The sequence below is a fragment of the Saccopteryx bilineata genome, chromosome 5, assembly GCF_036850765.1.
Source record: "Saccopteryx bilineata isolate mSacBil1 chromosome 5, mSacBil1_pri_phased_curated, whole genome shotgun sequence".
NCBI classification, from domain to species: domain Eukaryota; kingdom Metazoa; phylum Chordata; class Mammalia; order Chiroptera; family Emballonuridae; genus Saccopteryx; species Saccopteryx bilineata.
The window spans coordinates 157,679,933-157,698,540 of NC_089494.1; the positions used below are offsets into that span (position 1 = coordinate 157,679,933).

General features: G+C 38.9%; 1 non-coding gene across 1 annotated transcript; it reads left to right on the forward strand.

Annotated features, from left to right (window-relative positions):
• The first annotated feature begins 18,045 nt into the window (after positions 1 to 18,045).
• On the forward strand, positions 18,046 to 18,180 carry LOC136307218 (small nucleolar RNA SNORA13). Its single transcript, XR_010725883.1, has one exon. It is a non-coding gene; the product is annotated as a small nucleolar RNA SNORA13 (small nucleolar RNA).
• Positions 18,181 to 18,608: the final 428 nt, after the last annotated feature.

Here is an 18,608-nt window from a genome sequence, read left to right on the forward strand (position 1 = left end):
AAACAAAAAAAAGTAAAAAAAGTTATAAAGACTATGGATTATTCTTGATTTTGAGAGGTTATCATCTTCCTTTTTCTTTCTTCTCCCTCTTCCTGGTTTGTGGCACTGTACCCCAGTCTCTACCCCTGTGTCATGCTTTGGTAAAGATTTGCAGTTGATGTGTCACTATGGCAATGTCATATACTAGGCCTCAGTCTTGTTGGTAGTTGGGGCTTGTTAGCATTTGCAGGCTCCAACAATGGGAGAGTCCATTTTTCTGGAGCCTCTCTCCTAGTCTCTCCTTCCTGAATTAGCAGCCTGGTGATCCAGTTATGAGATTGCCCCTGCCACTGCCTGGAGAGTAAGAGGCTCAAAGAGCTGGCAAATTTCCACTCTATCCCCACTCAGTGCAGGGCTCTGGGTAAGATTCTTTCAGTCAGAGCTGTCAGCGTAATCAGTCAGGGCTGGGAGCCAATTGTTCTCAAGGTGTCTTTCTGTGAGCCTTCAGGCATGTCTAGTATGCCTCAGCACTCTGTGGGACCACTCTCCCCAGGCTTTTTGCACTTTGTAACCTGTATTGGCTGGAAAGAAGATGTCCTAGTTGCTGCCTGAAAGAACAGGGGGTCTTAAAAGCTGCCAAGTTCCTCTTTTTAGTGCACAGCCCTAAGTATCAAAGCTCTGCCAATCTGAGCCACCAGCTTACGCAGGTAGGGGGGGCATGTTGACTTCTGTTCAGGCTCCTTTCTAAGGTACCCCAAGTATAGCTAGTTAAATTTGCCTTAGCGTTCTGTGGGATTGCTCTCTGCTGGCTTCTCCCTTGTTAAAAAGCCTACAGCCTAGCCTGCCCAACTTCTGCAGTGTTCTCTGAGATCTGTTCCATAAGAATGTGTTTTTCACCCTGTATCGGCTTGCAAGAAGTTGCCCCTGCCACTATTTGCAGAGCAAGAGGCACTAAAAAATATCACGTCTCTTGTCTTAGATCACTGACCAGAGAAAGAATACCTTGTCAGCCAGAGCCACGTAAGCCAGTTGGGCAGTGAGCAGACTGTGGGTTAAGCTAATTTCAGCGATTGGATCTGCGGATCTGCTCTAGAGACTGTCTGCAAGCTGCCTGCGCACCCCTCTCCCTAGCACTTCCATATTTTTTCTTCCCTGGGAATGTTCTTTGTTAGGCTTGGGAGAGGTGCCCCACCCACCCAGAGAGGTCCAGGAGTAGGGAAGTTTGCTTTCACACACTTCCTGTGTACTGTTGTTCAGGGAGCAGGGATTATACTGAGACTCTGGTTACAGCCCACGCAGAAGTCTCTGACCCTGCCCCTCTGTCCAGAAATGCAGGTGCCCACACCTGGGGCGCTAGGAGGAACCACTCACATACTGTCCACGCTCACCAATCAGGATATTGGGGGTAATGGAGGCTGCTGCTCACCCGTCTTTGCTGGGGTTCGGTGCAGGCATTAGTTCATGTGGGCTGAGTCACCGCAGGCACACTCTTTCCTTGGCTTGAACGTCTGTGCCCCAGCCCAGCTCTTTCCACACTCCCAGTGTTCACTTTCTCTCAGTTCCAATTGAAAGCAGCCCTTGATCAGATTAGTGAGAAAGGCAGAGTGTTCCATTCTTCGTCTTATTTCCTTCAGGGTTGATTATATATTTAGCCACCTTTTTGCCCAATCATACCTTTTTGTTCAATGTGTGAGACTTATGGACGCTCCTGGGATCATTTTTTCTGTCTCTAGTTGAAGAACTTGTTGAAATTTTGGGGAGAGGTATCGGGAGTGCTCCTCATGGCACCATTTCTCTGACATCACTCTCCACCACCATTCTTAATACCTGAATTGCCCCAGACTCTAGACTCTACAAGAGGTTTTATTTGAGCATCTGAGTCCAACTAGCAACCAGCAGACAGAGGCAACAGAAGGCAGTTCTCAGGGAATCCTGGGACTTTTGCTGACTTTTCCTCCAGGCCCAGTGTAAATAAAATCCAGCCTAGGTCTGCAGCGTAGTATTTACATGTGCACCTGGGCTTAGCAGAAGCAACCACAAACTTGATTTGCTTGTAACCCCAAGAAGCTTGCTGAGGACCAGTCATGCACAGGGTCCTAAACTGGTTAGCACTGGATTCCCTCCAGGGAGCCCCAGAGCCAGTACATTCAGTGGCCAGCTGCAGAGAGCATTGGTTCAAGACCTAACACACCTTGCTGGTGGTGTGTCTAAAGGGAGGAATTGTCAGACATTGGGCCCAGCTGAGGAGAGCTCCACTTTCTGTGGTCAGTGCCTGAACAGCAGCTTGTGCACACATTGGACAGCATGGAACTTCACAGTCAGCCAGCTCCAGTTCAGGATATCCTGCCTCAGTCCTGTATATTCAGCGCTGCTGGGCTAGGTTACACAGGAGGAAAAGAGTCTTGAAGCATGGTTATTCAAGGTGTGGGTTCCCTCAAGCATATTGTCAGGCCCAGTCAAGAGGCTTAGCTACAGTCAGCCCCAGGAGAGGTCTCTCTTGATCTTCCTTCTTGAGAACAGGAGATGCCCAGCTGGAAGAACTGCATAGGAGACTGTCAGCACCAACCAGTCTAAACCTGTTGCTCACCTCACTGGGGAGAAATAGAATTGGAGTATCCAGCAGTATCTGAGGAATTAGGCTCTGGAGTACAGGCCACTTTCCCCATACTGAGCTCCAGACCAAGAGACCTCCCACTACTGTTGTATCCCCAACCTCAGTAGCCCTAATCCACCAAGCTTGCAACCTTCAGAGGGGTTGGTGGGGTGAGGCCAGTCTGAGCCCACACTATAGTCTTACTACAGAAGATTCTGTGGAAAGACCAGGCAGTTGGAAGAGCTGGTGAAGGAACTAAAAAGTGGAGGCAAATCTTACAGACATGGGTCCCTTTATGGAGCTGCTGTCAGCTGTAAGCAAGAGGAAGCTGATTCTTATATATAGATTGGCCCTCCCACATTACCCAGGCACAGAAAAAGCATACACAAACAGCTCTGGATTTAATTGATATATTCGGAAACTTTCATCCCAAAGCAGCAGAATATACATTCTTTTCAAGTGCTCATGGTACATGTTCTAGGATAGACCACATGTTAGGACACAAAACAAATCTCAATAAATTTAATAAGATTGAAATCATATCAAGCATCCACTGTGGAAAACAGTATGGAGATTACTCAAAAATCTGAAAATCAAACTGCCTTTTGACCCAGCTATCCCACTTTTAGGAATATACCCCAAGGACACCATAGAATGGCTCGAAAAGGAGAAATGCACCCGCATGTTTGTGGCAGCATTGTTCACAATAGCGAAGATCTGGAAACAGCCCAAGTGTCTGTCAGAGGACGAGTGGATTAAAAAGCTTTGGTACATATATACTATGGAATACTACTCAGCCATAAGAAATGATGACATCGGATCATTTACAATAACATGGATGGACCTTGACAACATTATACGAAGTGAAATAAGTAAATCAGAAAAAAAAAAACTAAGATGAATCCATACATAGAAGGGACATAAAAATGAGACTCAGAGACATGAACAAGAATGTGATGGCAACAGGGGCGGGAGGTTGGGGGAGGGGGGAGGGGGTGAAGAAGGAGAGAGGGGTTAGGGGAGGGGAGGGGCACAAAGAAAAACAGATAGAAGATGACAGAAGACAATTTAACTTTGGGGGAGGGGTATACAGCACAATCAAATGTCAAAATAATCTAGAGATATTTTCTCTCAACATATGTACCCTGATTTATCAATGTCACTGCATTAAATTTAATAAAAAAAAAATAAGCATCTTCTCTGACCACAATGTCATAAAACTAGAATGCAACTATTATAGGAAAATTGAAACACATTCAAAGACTTGGAGACTAAATAGCATGTTATTAAATAACAAATGGGTTAACAATGAGACTAAGGAAGAAATAAATAATTTTCTTGAAACAAATGGAAATGAACATTCAAAAACAACACAAAATCTACAGCTACAGCATCTTTAGAGGAAAGTTTATAGCATTACAGGCATACCCTAAGAAGCAAGAAAAAGCTCAAATAAACAATGTAACCTTTCATGTAAAAGAACTAGAAAAAGAACAACAAATTAAGCCCAGAAGAAATAGAAGGAAGGAAATCAGAGCATAAATAAATGGCATAGAGGCTAACAGAAGATCACTGAAACCAAATACAGGTTCTTTGAAAAGTTAAACAAATTAGCAAGCCTTTAACCAAACTCATCAAGAAAACAAGAGAGAGGACTCTAATAAAATCAGAAAATAAAAGAGGAGGAGTAAGAACTGACTTCACAGAAATACAAAGGATTGTAAGAAAATACTATGAAGACCTAAATGCCAAAGAATTGGAAAACCTAGGTGAAATGAATAAATTCCTAGAAACATACAATCTTCCAAAACTGAATCTGGAAGAATCAGAAAACCTAAGCAGAACAATTAAAACAAATGAAATTGAAAGTTATTAAAAAACTCGCAACAAACAAAAGTCTGGGACCAGATGGCTTCACAGGCGAATTTTACTAAACATTCAAAGGAGAACTAATACCTATCCTTCCAAGCTCATTTTATGAGAAAAGTATTATCTTAATTCCAAAACCAGTTAAAAGCACTACAAAGAAAAAAAAAACAAAACAACTATAGGACAATATACCTGATAAACATAAATGCTGCAATTCTCAACAAGATCCAGCCATACATTAAAAAGATCATATATCATGATCAAGTGGGATTAATCCCAGGGAGGCAAGGTTGGTACAATATTCACAAATTAATAAACATGATTCATCACATAAACAAAATGGATAAAATTCACATGATCTTATAAATAGATGCAGAAAAACCATTTGGTAATATCCGGCAGTGATTTATGATCAAAACTCTCAGCAAAGTGGTAATACAAGGAGCATACCTCAACAAAATAAAGGCCATATATGCAGACTGACAGCTAATATCTTACTCAATGAGCAAAAATTAAAAGCAATCCCCTTGAGATCAGTAACAAGGCAGGGTGCCCCCTTTCACCGCTCTTATTCAACACAGTTGAATCTCACCTTTTATCACTGTCAGTTGCTCTGTGGGCACCTCAATTTGTCTCTGGTATCTAGGCTGGGGCTTAGTACTCTCAGCTCTCAAGGCAAACATCCCTGCAGTGAGAGTCCCTCCAGACTCTCAGCTGCTGCTCTCTTCTGGGAGCAGGGCAGCTCTTTTTGCATCTCTACACTTCCTCCCAGTCTCAATGTGGCTTCTTCTGTAATGCTTGGTGATAGACTCCTCTTCATTTTGTCCAAAGCTGGTTTTCCAAGGTGATTTTTATGATTTCATGACTTACATTTAAATCTTTCATCCATTGAGTTTATTTTTGTGAATGGTATAAGTTGGTATTCTAGTTTCATTTTTTTTACACATACCTGTTCAATTTTTCCAACATCATTTATTAAAGAGGCTGTCTTTACTCTATTGTATACTTTTGCCTTCTTTGTCAAATAGTAATTGACAAAAGTGTGAGTTTATTTCTGGTTTCTCTGTTCTGTTCCATTGATCTATATGCTTGTTCTTATGCCAGTACCAAGCTGTTTTGAGTACAATGGCCTTGTAGTATAACTTGATATCAGGCAGTGTGAATGCTCACTTTGTTCTTCATTTTCAAGATTACTGAGGCTTTTGGGGTTCTTTTTTGGTTCCACATAAATTTTGAGAATATCTGTTCTACGTCTGTGAAGTATGCCATTAGTATTTTAATAGGAATTGCATTGAATATATAAATTACTCTGGGTAGTATGGACATTTTAATGATGTTAATTCTTCCTATCCATGAACACAGTATATGCTTCCACTTGTTTGTATGTTCCTTGATTTCTTTTTTCAATGTCTTATAATTTTCCGAGTACAAGTCTTTTACTTCCATGGTTAAATTTATTCCTAGGTACTTTATTATTTTTGTTACAGTAGAGAAGGAGATAGTGAAGGAGCTTGTTTCCTTAATTTCTATTTCTGACAGTTTATTGCTGGTGTATAAAAATGCCACTGAGTTCTGAATATTAATTTTATATCCTGCCAGTTTGCCAAATTTATTTATCAGGTCTAGTAGTTTTCTGGCTGAGACTTTAGGGTTTCTATGTACAGAATCATGTTGTTTGCAAATAATGACAGTTTCACTTCCTGTAAAGAAGTTCTAAAACTCAACACCAGGAAGATAAACCATCCAATTAAAAAATGGGCAAAAGATCTGAATAGACACTTCTCCAAAGAGGACATACTGATGGGCAATAGGTTTTGAAAAAATGTTTAACATCACTAATTATCAGAGAAATGCAACTTAAAACTACAATGAGATACTACTTCACACTTGTTAGAATGGCTCTCATAAACAAATCAACAGACAACAAATGCAGTTGAAAGTATGGAGAAAAGGGGATCCTCCTGCACTGCTGCTGGGAATGCAGATTCCTGCAGCCACTGTGGAAAACAGTGTGGCGTTTCCTCAAAAATTAAAAATGGAACTGCCGTATGACCCAACTATTCCACTTTTGGGAATATATCCTAAGAATCCTAAAACACTATTTTAAAAGAAGATATGCACCCCCATGTTTATTACAGCATTCTTTACAATAAGCAAGATCTGGATACAGCCCAAGTATCCAACAATGGACAAGTAGATAAAAAAGTGGTGGTATATATATACAGTGGAATATACTACACAGCCATGAAAAAGAAGGAAATCTTACCTTTTGCTATGGCATTGATGGACCTAGAGATTATTATGTTAAGTGAAATAAGCCAGGCAGAGAAAGACAAATATTATATGACCTCACTTATATGTGGAATCTAACAAACAGAGTGGACTGAGGAACAAAAATAGAAACAGATGCAGGGCTATAAGGAATAGAAGGACAGCTGTCAGAGGGAAGGGGGATGAAGGGATAGGATGAAGAAAGGTGAAGAGATTGGCCAAATTATATATACTTAAAAATAGATACAGATAACAGAGCAACAAATCCCAGAGGGAAAGAGGGGAAGGTGGTAGGGGGAAGGAGGACAAATAGGGTGAAGTGAATGGTACATTGTGGTAGTTGAGGAAGTTCAGTTGAGTGGGATACTTGAAACCATGTTAACACAATAAAATTTTTTCCTTTTTTTAATCAAGTGAGAGGTAGGGAGGCAGAGAGACAGACTCCTACATGTGCCCCAACTGAGATCCTCCTGAAAACCCTCTGGGGCTGATGTTCTGCCCATCTAGGACTGTGGCTCTGTTCCTTGACAGCCAAGCTATTTTAGAGCCTGAGGTGAGCCCATAGGGCTAACCTTCTCATTCAAACCATGGCTTCAGGAGGGGAAGAGGGGAAAAAGGGGTAGAGAAGCAGGTGGTCACTTCTCATGTGTGCCCTGACTGGAAATCAGACCTGGGACTTCCACATGCTGGGCCAACACTCTACTACTGAGCTCATTGGCCAGGGCCAATAAATTAAAATTTTTAATTAAAAAAATAAAAAGTAATGGACTGAATTGCATTCCTCTCAAAATTCATTTATTGAAGCCCTAACTCCTAATGTGACTGCATTTGGAGATAGGGCTTTGAGGGAGGTTTTATTGTTAAATAATATCATAAGAGTGGCATTCTAAGCTGATGAAACTTATGTTCTTATAAGAAAAGGAAGAGAAACCATGGGGCTCTTTCTCTGCAAAAGCACAGAGGAAAGGCTATGTGAGGACCTAGTGAAGAGGCGGTCATCTACAAGTAAGAAGAGAGCTCTTACTAGGAACCAATTTTGTCACACCTTGGTCACATAATTCTAGATTTCAGAATGTGAGAGTGAGTATAAATGTCTGCTTTTAAACCACCCAGTCTGTACTACTTTAGGGCAATCCGAGCAGACAAACAGAGAAATAATGCTCAAGAAGGGTAATGACTGGCTGGTGTGTATTACTTAAAAATTTCATCGAAGACCATAAATTGAGCATGGATCAATATTGCAGCAATACTGTTAGATATTGATGACAGACTCTGGAAGAAGGCACTTAACAGAAATATGATCTAAGAAACTAGAGAGAGGTGAACCTTACAGGATTAGAAGTGTGCATGCTCTACTAAAATGCATTAAAATACAACGGAAACATAAAAAAGTGGTGAACCTAAAAATAAATCAGTTTGAATTCAGATTGCCCTCTGACAGTTTGCACCTAGGATTCTAGACTACTCTCCTATTAGAATTCTTCTATAATAAAACAATTTCGGCCCTGGCCAGTTGGCTTAGTGGTAGAGCATCAGCCCTCACATGGATGTCCCGTGTTTGATTCTCAGTCAGGTCACACAGGAGAAGTGATCATCTGCTTCTCCACCCCTACCCCTCTTTATTCTCTCTGTCTCTATCTCTCTCTTCCACTCCTGCAGCCATGGCTTGGTTGGAGCAGATTGTCCCGGGACACTGGGGATGGCTCCATGGCCTCACCTCAGGAGCTAAAGTAGATTAGTTGCCAAGCAATGGAGCAATAGCTCCAGATGGGCAGAGCATCCCCATAGGGGGCTTGCCAGTTGGATCCCAGTCAGGGCACATGAGGGAGTCTGTCTCTCTGCCTCTGTGCTTATCACTTAAAAAAAAAAGAAAAGTAAAGATAAAAAAAATGATTGAATCCTTAAGGTCACTTTAAGGATGATCCTTTTTAGCCCTATTCTGACCCATTTTAAAGCAGATTTTTATTCCATTTTATGACTAGGTGAAGAGATGGAGTTTCAAAGAAAAATTAGAAAAATGGTTGGAAGTCAGTCTTGTAAATGTAAGACAAAAACAAAATTATTTAGTACATTAAAGTGGAAATGTTATCCTGCAGAATCATGGACTTGACGATAGATCAGTTAGAATTATGATCTACAACTAGGCCTACCGCTACAGAGATTGAAACTGTAAGAAACCCATAGAGATATTAATTTGAAAAGAATAATTAAGAAATAGCTCTCATGACCTGCTGAAACCTCTTCTAGCTTTATGTCAGCAAAGGATAGAAAATTAAGAACTGTTTCTAGTCAAATGTGACCCCAATAAAGGAAGCACAGTGAGCCTTAAAGTAATAAAAGTTGAAGATATTAAAAGGAAAAACACTAAATGAAAAAATTTTCCTCTTTTCCCATAAAATATACTTATAGTATTTATTTATTTATGGATACACATGAATGCATGCAACACAAATATGCATGTCCTTTCTGATCTTTAGAAACAGAACTTTCTTGATGTAGAAATTATGCTCAGAGAGAAACCAGAGCAATCTCCTCCTACTTTGAGCTGTGCCTGTCATTAGTTTAAATCAGATGCCTTTGCTTTTGATGGCCTCATGACAAATTGGCTCCAAAATATAAAGCAGGTTAAGAAAAAAAGTTAGTCAATGAGAACACCACAAAATGCACAGCCAGTTGCAAGTTAGTGAAACCCTCTGTCAGGTAGGCTAACATCTTTGTACCAACAAGAATATATTTGTTTTCCTTTTTAAGTGCAGGTGTTTCAGGCCTCTGTACTCCCAATTAATTCTGTGAGTTTTGCCTGTCTCTCTGCTATTCTTTCTCCAGGTGATCCCTCGTTGCTATTACTGTACATCACTTATCCCAGAGACACTTACTTTGATATTAAAGGGGAAAATGAAGCAGTTTTCCTTGGTAAAATAATTCTAGAATATATAAGCATCCCATCCTAAAGTTCTCTGTGTACCAAAGTATTTTATCACCTTTCTTTCCCACAAGGTGCCGGGGCTGTGGTTACATAAGAGGTGGTAACTTTGAATTCTCCCTTCGGGCCCCAAAAGAGAAGAGATCTTGAGTGTCATTTGGAAATGTTTCTAAACTGATTTCCACATTGTGATAAATAATGTCAACGAATTCTCAAATCCAAATAAAATATAATGCTAAAACTTATTGCTCTGCCAAAAGGTTGTCTCAAAATTGCAACATTCAGGAGAGCATTCTGCTCCTGTATCTGATCTACAAATATAAATATATTCAGGGGACTGATTTACTCAGGGACAGAGAACAGTCCAGGATAGACATGCTGTATCTGGCTTTTCTAGTTGAAGCATTTCATTGTGGTCCTCCTGAGTAAGAGAGCATGAGAGGGGAGAGTGATAGTGATAAAAAGTAAAAGTAAAAAGGGGACCAGTCTACATGAAAAAACAGTGAGATTCTTTCTTTTTCCATATATGCATGAATTATAAACTACTTGAATGGGACTCCATCCCATGAGATCTATTCTATGAAACATGTAGAATAGCCTGGCCTCCCATTAGCCTGGTATGAATGAGTCTTCTGTAATAGTAATGAAGCTCAAAGAGGGAGGCCTTTGCTACCTAATCCATAAGGTATATTCTCTTGATGGACCTATAATTCCCACCATAACTAATGGGTATTCTAAATTGATATAAAAAAAGCTTTCTGTCCTATTGTGTGAAAAGGGAAAGTCTCACTTTGCAAGCCTCATTATCATTCAAACTGATGTTTTGCAAAGGATGGGTTTCTCTCTTGTGCTTGCAAGGAAGTGCCTTGGAAATGCACATCTGGTAAATAGAACAGATTTCAATGCAGTTTATGGTTCTTAGTTAATTTCTCTTGGATACCAATGAAAAGGTTTTAAACTTAGAAAAGACATTATTTTTCAATGAAATGGGTTCACATTTACTCAAAGAGTGTATGTTCTGCAAATATGACATAGCAAAGGTTATTCTGAAACCATAAAAATTTATGAATTCTGTAGTTCTAATGAATGGAATAAGACAAGCTATTTAGATCTCTCTGCATATTGTAGTCCTCTTCTTTTATCTCCCTATGTAGAATTTTTTAAAGCTATTAGAATGGAAGTAGGAAATAGGAAGCAAAACTAATATGAAAAACACTCTTTCAAAGGCATTATTTCCAGCATTTTCAATTTTGGGCTGTAGCATTTTTTTCTGACACTTTGTGAAGTGCCATCTTGCATTGTTGAATGGGCCATTTCATCTCTTTTCAAATGACATCCTCCTCTTAAACATGGGCTATGTATACTATGTATTTTGCATTTTCCATAATACCTTCACACAATGTTCAGTAAACTATATGGGCTTATATGACTGTAGTGGTTTATATTGTATCCACAGGGGTAAGCTGGACAGCAATGGCCAGAATCCTCTTTGCTGTATGTTTTTGAGTTAGTGGTTCAAATGAGACATGCACGTGAAATTTGGAAAGTACATAGAAGGAGAGCATCCGTCACCAGGTTCTACAAGTCAGCATGCTAGCAGGCAGACTGATAGACTGACAGGCAGAGCTGCTGGTGCACTCCAGCTTGTTCTCACTCTCTCCCTGAATACCCAGTGATACCATGTCCTCCACCAGACGCAGAAACAGAGGTAGCATCCTTCCCCTGTGTGAGAAGTGGACCTCTTTACCAGCCTCCTTCATGGTCCCACCCAAAATCTTGCCCATCTTCCAGGATTCCCTAACAAACTCCCATTTGCTTACTTGTACCAGTATCTCAGAGTAAATTGCATAGTGATCCTACTATTCTCCCAGCTTCCCCACAATTGTGTCTTTTCTTACATGGTGAGTCTATTATCAATAATATTCTAGATCTTGGCTTCCCTTCTGAAACCCTGACACATATGACTTGTATATGTTAGTATAAAATGGGAGACTTTGGATACTCTTTTAGAAAATAAAATATGTGGTTCTGATGCATCCTAATATTTTTATCTTATTTTTATTAATTTTAATGCAGTGACATTGATAAATCAGGGTACATATGTTCAGAGAAAACACCTTCAGATTATTTTGACATTTGATTATGTTGCATACCCCTCACTCAAAGTCAAATTGTCTTCCATCACTTTCTATCTGGTTTTCTTTATGCCCCTCCACTATCCCCACCCACTCTCTCTCCTTCCTCACCCCCTCCCCACCCCCCATCCCACCCCCTATTACCATCACATTCTTCTCTATGTCTCTGAGTCTCATTTTTATGTCCCATCTATGTATGAATTCATATAGTTCTTAGTTTTTTCTGATTTACTTATTTCACTCCGTATAATGTTATCAAGGTCCATCCATGTTATTGTAAATGATCCGATGTCATCATTTCTTATGGCTGAGTAGTGTTCCATAGTATATATGTACCAAAGTTTTTTAATCTACTTGTCCACTGACGGACACTTGGGCTGTTTCCAGATCTTCGCTATTGTGAACAATGCTGCCATAAACATGGGGGTGCATTTCTCCTTTAGGAACAGTTCTATGGTGTTCTTAGGGCATATTCCTAAAAGTGGGATAGCTGGGTCAAAAGGCAGTTTGATTTTTAATTTTTTGAGGAATCTCCATACTGTTTTCCACCAGTCTGCATTCCCACCAGCAGTGTAGGAGGGTTCCCTTTTCTCCACATCCTCGCCAGCTTTTGCACAGCCAAAGACAATAAGAACAGAATAAAAAGACAAACTATACAATAGGAGAACATATTGGACAATACATCTGATAAGGGGTTAATAACCAAAATTTGTAAAGAACTTGTAAATCTCAACACCAGGAAGACAAACAATCCAATCAAAAAATGGGCAAAAAAATGAATAGACACTTCTCCAAAGAGGACATACAGATGGCCAATAGGCATATGAAAAAATGCTCAACATCGCTAATCATTAGAGAAATGCAAATTAAAACCACAATGAGATATCACCTCACACTAGTCAGAATGGCATCCTAATTTTTAAGTACAGCGAAACTTGACTGACTATGGAAATAATGCTCATTCATTCCTTTGAAGTTGAGGTAACTGAACTGGGCACATCAAACAAATTTATAGTAAAACAAGATCTTAAGGGCAATCATTTTCTACGTGGGAGGAAACATTATTTTCTCCATTTATATTATTTATAATATCTAGAAAAATCAGTAATTTGAAAAATGCATAATTTCATCTTAACATTACCTACTTCAATAATTCAACTTATAACAAATACTTAAAAGTGATATAACATGGCCCTGGCCAGTTGGCTCAGCAGATAGAGCATTGGCCAGGCATGCAGATACCCCAGGTTTGATTCCCGGTCAGGGCACACAAGAGGAGTGACCACTTGCTTCCCTTCCTTTCCCTTTCCTCCCTCTCTCCCTTCTCCTTCCATAGCCAGTGGCTCAATTGGTTTGCATGTGCGCCCTGGGCTCTGAGGTTAGCTCATCACCTAGCTTTGTTGGTCTTTCCCATATTTCAACTAGTGAATACATATCATATATTTCATTTGGTCAAAAAGGGAATAATAAGAAAAAGTATTCTGGCTATTGTGTAGTGTTCTGCCAAGGCTGCATTTTATTTTTATTTTTGTAACTCAAAGTATACATTATAACATATCCTTTGTTTCATAAGAAGAGTAAAATGCTTTGAGAAAAACGTAAGTTGCAGTGTGGAACAGAAACCTAATTTAGGTTCTAATAGTATTTTTAGATTCATTTAAATAGCATTGGGTATATTTCACATGTTTAAGGCATTTTGTTCTAATTCTCAGATAACTATTTGGCTCATAATAATAAAGCATATAATTTTATAGTCATAAATTGGTTCTAAATACTTGGTCTCAAACTTCTTAGCTTGAATTTGGCAAATTTTACAGGCCACTTTATTCTTATATCGGAGAATATCCCACGTTTTTATACTAATACTAGCAGATTTTCATTTATTCTGTTTTACCTATGAAAAAATTGAATAACCATATTTCTGTTTCACCTTTGGCCATAAGGAAAACATGTATAGGAATACATAAGTGTTTTACCATGTGTCCTAAGCCATCCACAACTCATATAAAAGCTTTATGTTCTCTACATGATTCTTTCATTCTTGAATATTTCAACAAACTGCAAAGTAACATTTTAAGTCTGGAATTATAGTAGATTCGCAGAGAGTGCTATCTGATTCTGAGAACAGGTGGGGTAGGTATAAATTATTGCAAGTTGAATTCCACAAGAGAAACATTTCTTAGCCTCAACTGTAGTGCATATGGTGCTAGTGCTAAAGGTTCAAGTCAAAGAAGAGTGTCCAAATGGATTGTCAGCACACAGATATCTGAAGAAAAAAGTCAGAAGCTAAGAGCTAGAATGACAACTAAGAGATAGGAGAGCTTAGGAGGTCTTAAGTATTTGCTAGTGGCAATGGAAAAATGGGGAGGAAAATAGAAGAATCCCAGAAACAAGTAGTTGTCCCTGATGCTGAACTTTTATACTCTCTTTAACAGGATTTGTGTGAGGCAGGTGAATGCATCTGAAGTACCCAGAGTGAGCTCGGACAGTAAAACTAAAATAAAGACAGGCATAGCTTTTTATCATCCCCTGAAGTCCTATTTCTGTCAGTGAATTAGGGGTCACTGATTTACAAGAGCTTTCTCCAGCAAAGTTTTTTTAATTCTTTTTTTGTATCCCCAATCTTTAATAATTGAGCACACTTGTTCTAATTCTTGGTGCCAAATGAACTAAGGATGAACTTGACCTAGCTATCATGGTTCTTGACTTTGCCTATGAGTTTTCTGGCCCTTAGCTCAAGCTGTAAGGTCCAGAATTCTCTCTCCTTGCTTTGGAATCAGGCCTCACTGAAGCCACAGCAGATAAGGATTACCACCCCTAACAATGGCCTTGAATCTGTTTCTAGTTCCTTAGTCTGGTTATCCTGATATGCAGCACCCTGGCTGGGAATTTTAAAAGGCTAGACAATGTGCTCTTTAGTCTCAGTAAATTTGACTCTAATGTTCTGTTTAACGATGTAGTTCAGCTGTATTTTGAAAATAGAATATTTTCTCCACACAGGAATAAGTAGTTTTCAGCTGACTAGCTGAATGCTCATCACAGAATGAGGGCGTGTGTTCTCCATACACCTCCTGAGTCGAATGATGACAGCAGTGTTATGAGGTGCGGGCACACAGCTGGCATCAACAATACAAAGGATGGAAACATGGAAAGAAGGTGTTGGAAAGTAAAATGAGGAAGCAGGAGTTAAATGGAGATCATATTTAACAAAGAGAATGGGAAAACCCAGAGGAAATACATTCTCTCTGCTCAGAAAGACATTTACACTAAAAATCTGGTCCTGATTAAGTGATTTTTCAATGTTGACAGTCAAACTATGTAACTGAGGCCAAAAGTAGAAAATCTCACCCCTGATTGTTGTTAACCAGTTTTTGCCTGAATTAAGTAGACCTTTACTTTTCCTGTCCACTCAATCTTCCATGGCATGTACTTTGAGCAAAAAAGCAATAGACAGCCCTGGCTGGATGGCTCAATAGATAAATCATTTTCCTGGGTCACCGAGGTTGCAGGTTCTATCCTCAGTCAGAGCATGTATGAGAGGCAGTCACTGAATACACAAATAAATGGAACAACTAAGTGGAACAGCAAGTTGATGTTTCTCTCTCTCAAATTAATGAAAAAACTTAAAAAATTAAAATCCAAGATAGACAAAGCAACTATTCCATGGGGATTTCTTGGGTAGATAGAGGAAAGACAGGGGCAAAATGAAAGAGAGAATGAGAAGAAAATAGTGCAGCAAACTTATGCAATGAACATATACACACAAAAATCATTTCATACTCTCAGTAGAGAAAATCTTGGGAACTTACTTGTGGGCGTTTTTTAATAGGAGACCAGTAAAGAAGAAAAATGATACTCATCTGCTGTAAAAAGTGCTTTTTTATGTTAACTAAAATTTAACAAAGTCGGTAAACCCAAGAAAAGTAAAATTTCTTGATGAGATCTTGGAGCAAATTCTTGGACTAACTGGGGCTGCAGCAAGAGACACCCAGAACATCTCTGAGCTCAGTGTGAGGGAAAGGTGAGAAAAAGATATAGCACCCAATCTATTATTAATGACAGGTCTGTGTGCATGATGTAATTTCTGTAAAATTTTTACAGGTCAGAGGAAAATGTTTGGCAATATCAAAAAAGAGCAAGGAAATATTGTCTGTGATCTAAATATCGAAGTCCGTGTATTTTCTAGTTTGGCATAGCAATCATATGCCCACTATGACCCCAGTAAGGATCCAGAATGCTGCAGACATTATCTGAGTGTAAATAGATGGGGCAGAGTCATGGGAAAATTGGGTAATGGAGTTGAAAACCTTTAATTATTTGCAATTTCTATTGATGTGCAGCAGCTGTATTTGATATACATAGGCACACTTAACATAATAATCCAACAATAATTGTAGTGGATGCATACATTGTCTGTTTATTCTTTGTTGATACTTTCTTTGTGCATAATGTTTTCACTGACTTTTGTTTTGAACCTGTGAGAAGAACCAAATTATGCTTATTAGAAATATGTGTATTTCTGGAGGGATGTGCATTCCTATAACCTTGATTATGATACTCTTAATTAACCAATATGCCTCATAACAAAGTATCTAGCTGTCACCAAAATCAACACTTTTCAGTTATTAATAGATTAAGAAAGGAATGTTAATTTCTTCAAGCTCCATTTCATTTGGTCTCATTACTTCAGGAGCCAGATGGTTACAGGGCTGGACCTGTCAACAGTTACTGTGAGGAAGAATACATTCAGAAACAGCAAACCAAAGTATGAATAATAGCTGAAAAAATGAATTCTGAGGTAGCTCTGCACAATGCATAAGGCAGGGCAGGAAGTCATTCTGCCGAAAAATTGAGAAAATTATGAATCAGGCACATTTTAATTGATGTTTCTTTTCCTGAACACCCTCTCCTTTCTTCCCCCCATCCCACTAAATCCGCCCCCTCTAATGACAGCAGTGCAGCTCCAGCTGTGCTGTGAAGCAGTTCTCCATTTTTCAGGTGTCTGACTATTTCTCTTGTCCCTCATGCTGCTGGAATTTGACAGCTCTCCTACACTGTTGGTTGATTGATGATGTCAACTGGCATAAGACAGTACCACCAGCAGCCAATTTTTTCAAGATGTTTTCTTCTTTGATTTAAAAATTCCTCCTGAATGCTTCCAAAGGAAGTCACCCTGAAGGGCATCTCCAGCTTGGTTCCTCAGCCTGCTCTGTGGCTGACAGAGTTGGGGATATAGACAGATAAGTTAGTTCCTCATTCTATCTTACCTGTAGGGTGAAACAACCTCTAGGTTTCCCAATATCTTTCAGGTTACATTATTCTGTAACTCAGTCAAGTGATGGTCAATGTACAAAACTAAGAGACAGGATGTTAAAATCGTAGACCATAGTTTTTGTGAAATTTCTGTGCTTTCAGCAAGTCATTTGCTCAGAATACACCACAGTCTCTGTTTGTTTGTGCTTTGTTGTTTTGCCAAATAGAGTCAATATTCTCTCCTTGTAAGGCATTTTGTGATGCTCAGTGTGATGTGTTGCACAACTTGCATTTCTGTGCCATAGTAACTCATACAGTAATTGTTTTGTATTGCTATTCATTCTTAACCACAGATGAGCCTATATTTGCCCCCTAGTGGACCTGAGGCCATTTGCAACTTTTTTTTTTTTTTAGGGAGTATTTGCTATTTTTTGGTCATTAGTACCTATAAACCTAGCAAAGGAAGATTTTAGCCTTACAGAGCTTAATGAAACCTTAGATTAGAATCTCAGTGTTTTCTTGTCCAAAACTTGCACTTTACAAATAAGAAAACTATAAAACACAAGAATTTGAAAGACTTGTATAAGATCTCAGATGTTATTTAACTCGTTTCAGATTGAAAAGTAGAGAAACAACAGAATCCAGAGCTGACCTAAGGCTGTGAATCTTACTAAATTAAAACAACTGCATCTCTTTATAAATCCTGAAGTTCATTCAATTATCCAAGCATTCATTTTGTTATTTTGTTGAAAATGTACAAGGTTCTAGGCACTGTTACAGGCATTGGGGATACCTGGTTGACAAGCATATCATCCAGTGATTATTTTCAATGGTCTTTTCAGCTTCTATAGAAAATTAACTTGCCCTCAAGTCATTGTTTTATTCTTAATAACTAAAAAAGTGCTTAATTAAAGATAAAAGTATATTTCTTTCAGGATACATTTTTCTTCATACAAAGAGACAAATCCCATTCTGTGATTCTTTCATCCAGGCTAGTGATCTCTACTTCAAAAAAGATAAATTGCCTTTGTGTTGCCCATTCACTTTTGGAAACTAGTGAATGTGGTGTCAAAAAAGGCATAAACTAAACGCTTTGCAGCCCTTTCCCTGCCTTTGAGTTTGATATCTTTGGTGTAGGAGCTGTGTGAGTGACAGTTAAAAAAAAAGGGTGAGAATCCAGTTCAACTGTCTAAGGAAAGAGATTCAAGTAAGTCTGAAGAAGTACATTTACTGATTTACTGTCCGTGAGCTTCTTAACACTTCTCTCGGGAAGGCTCAAGGCTCTTCACTTAGTTCTTCAAGGTTTCTCTCCATCCCCAAATTGATTAGAACTAATCTTCTAAGAAAATACGGCAAAAGTTTTGCACAAAGACAACTTTCAGAAGAAGACAACTTTTAATAGGATGCCATTTTTTTTCTTCCAAATTCAAAATAATAATGGATGTATTGAGTAACGTGGAAAAACAATGTGTATCCTTCCAAGTAAAATTACCTACCTAACTGAATAGAATTTTACCAACATAAACATATTTACTGAATTTGGGTCACTAAAATTAACTACATAGTCAACAATAGTGGCAAAAGA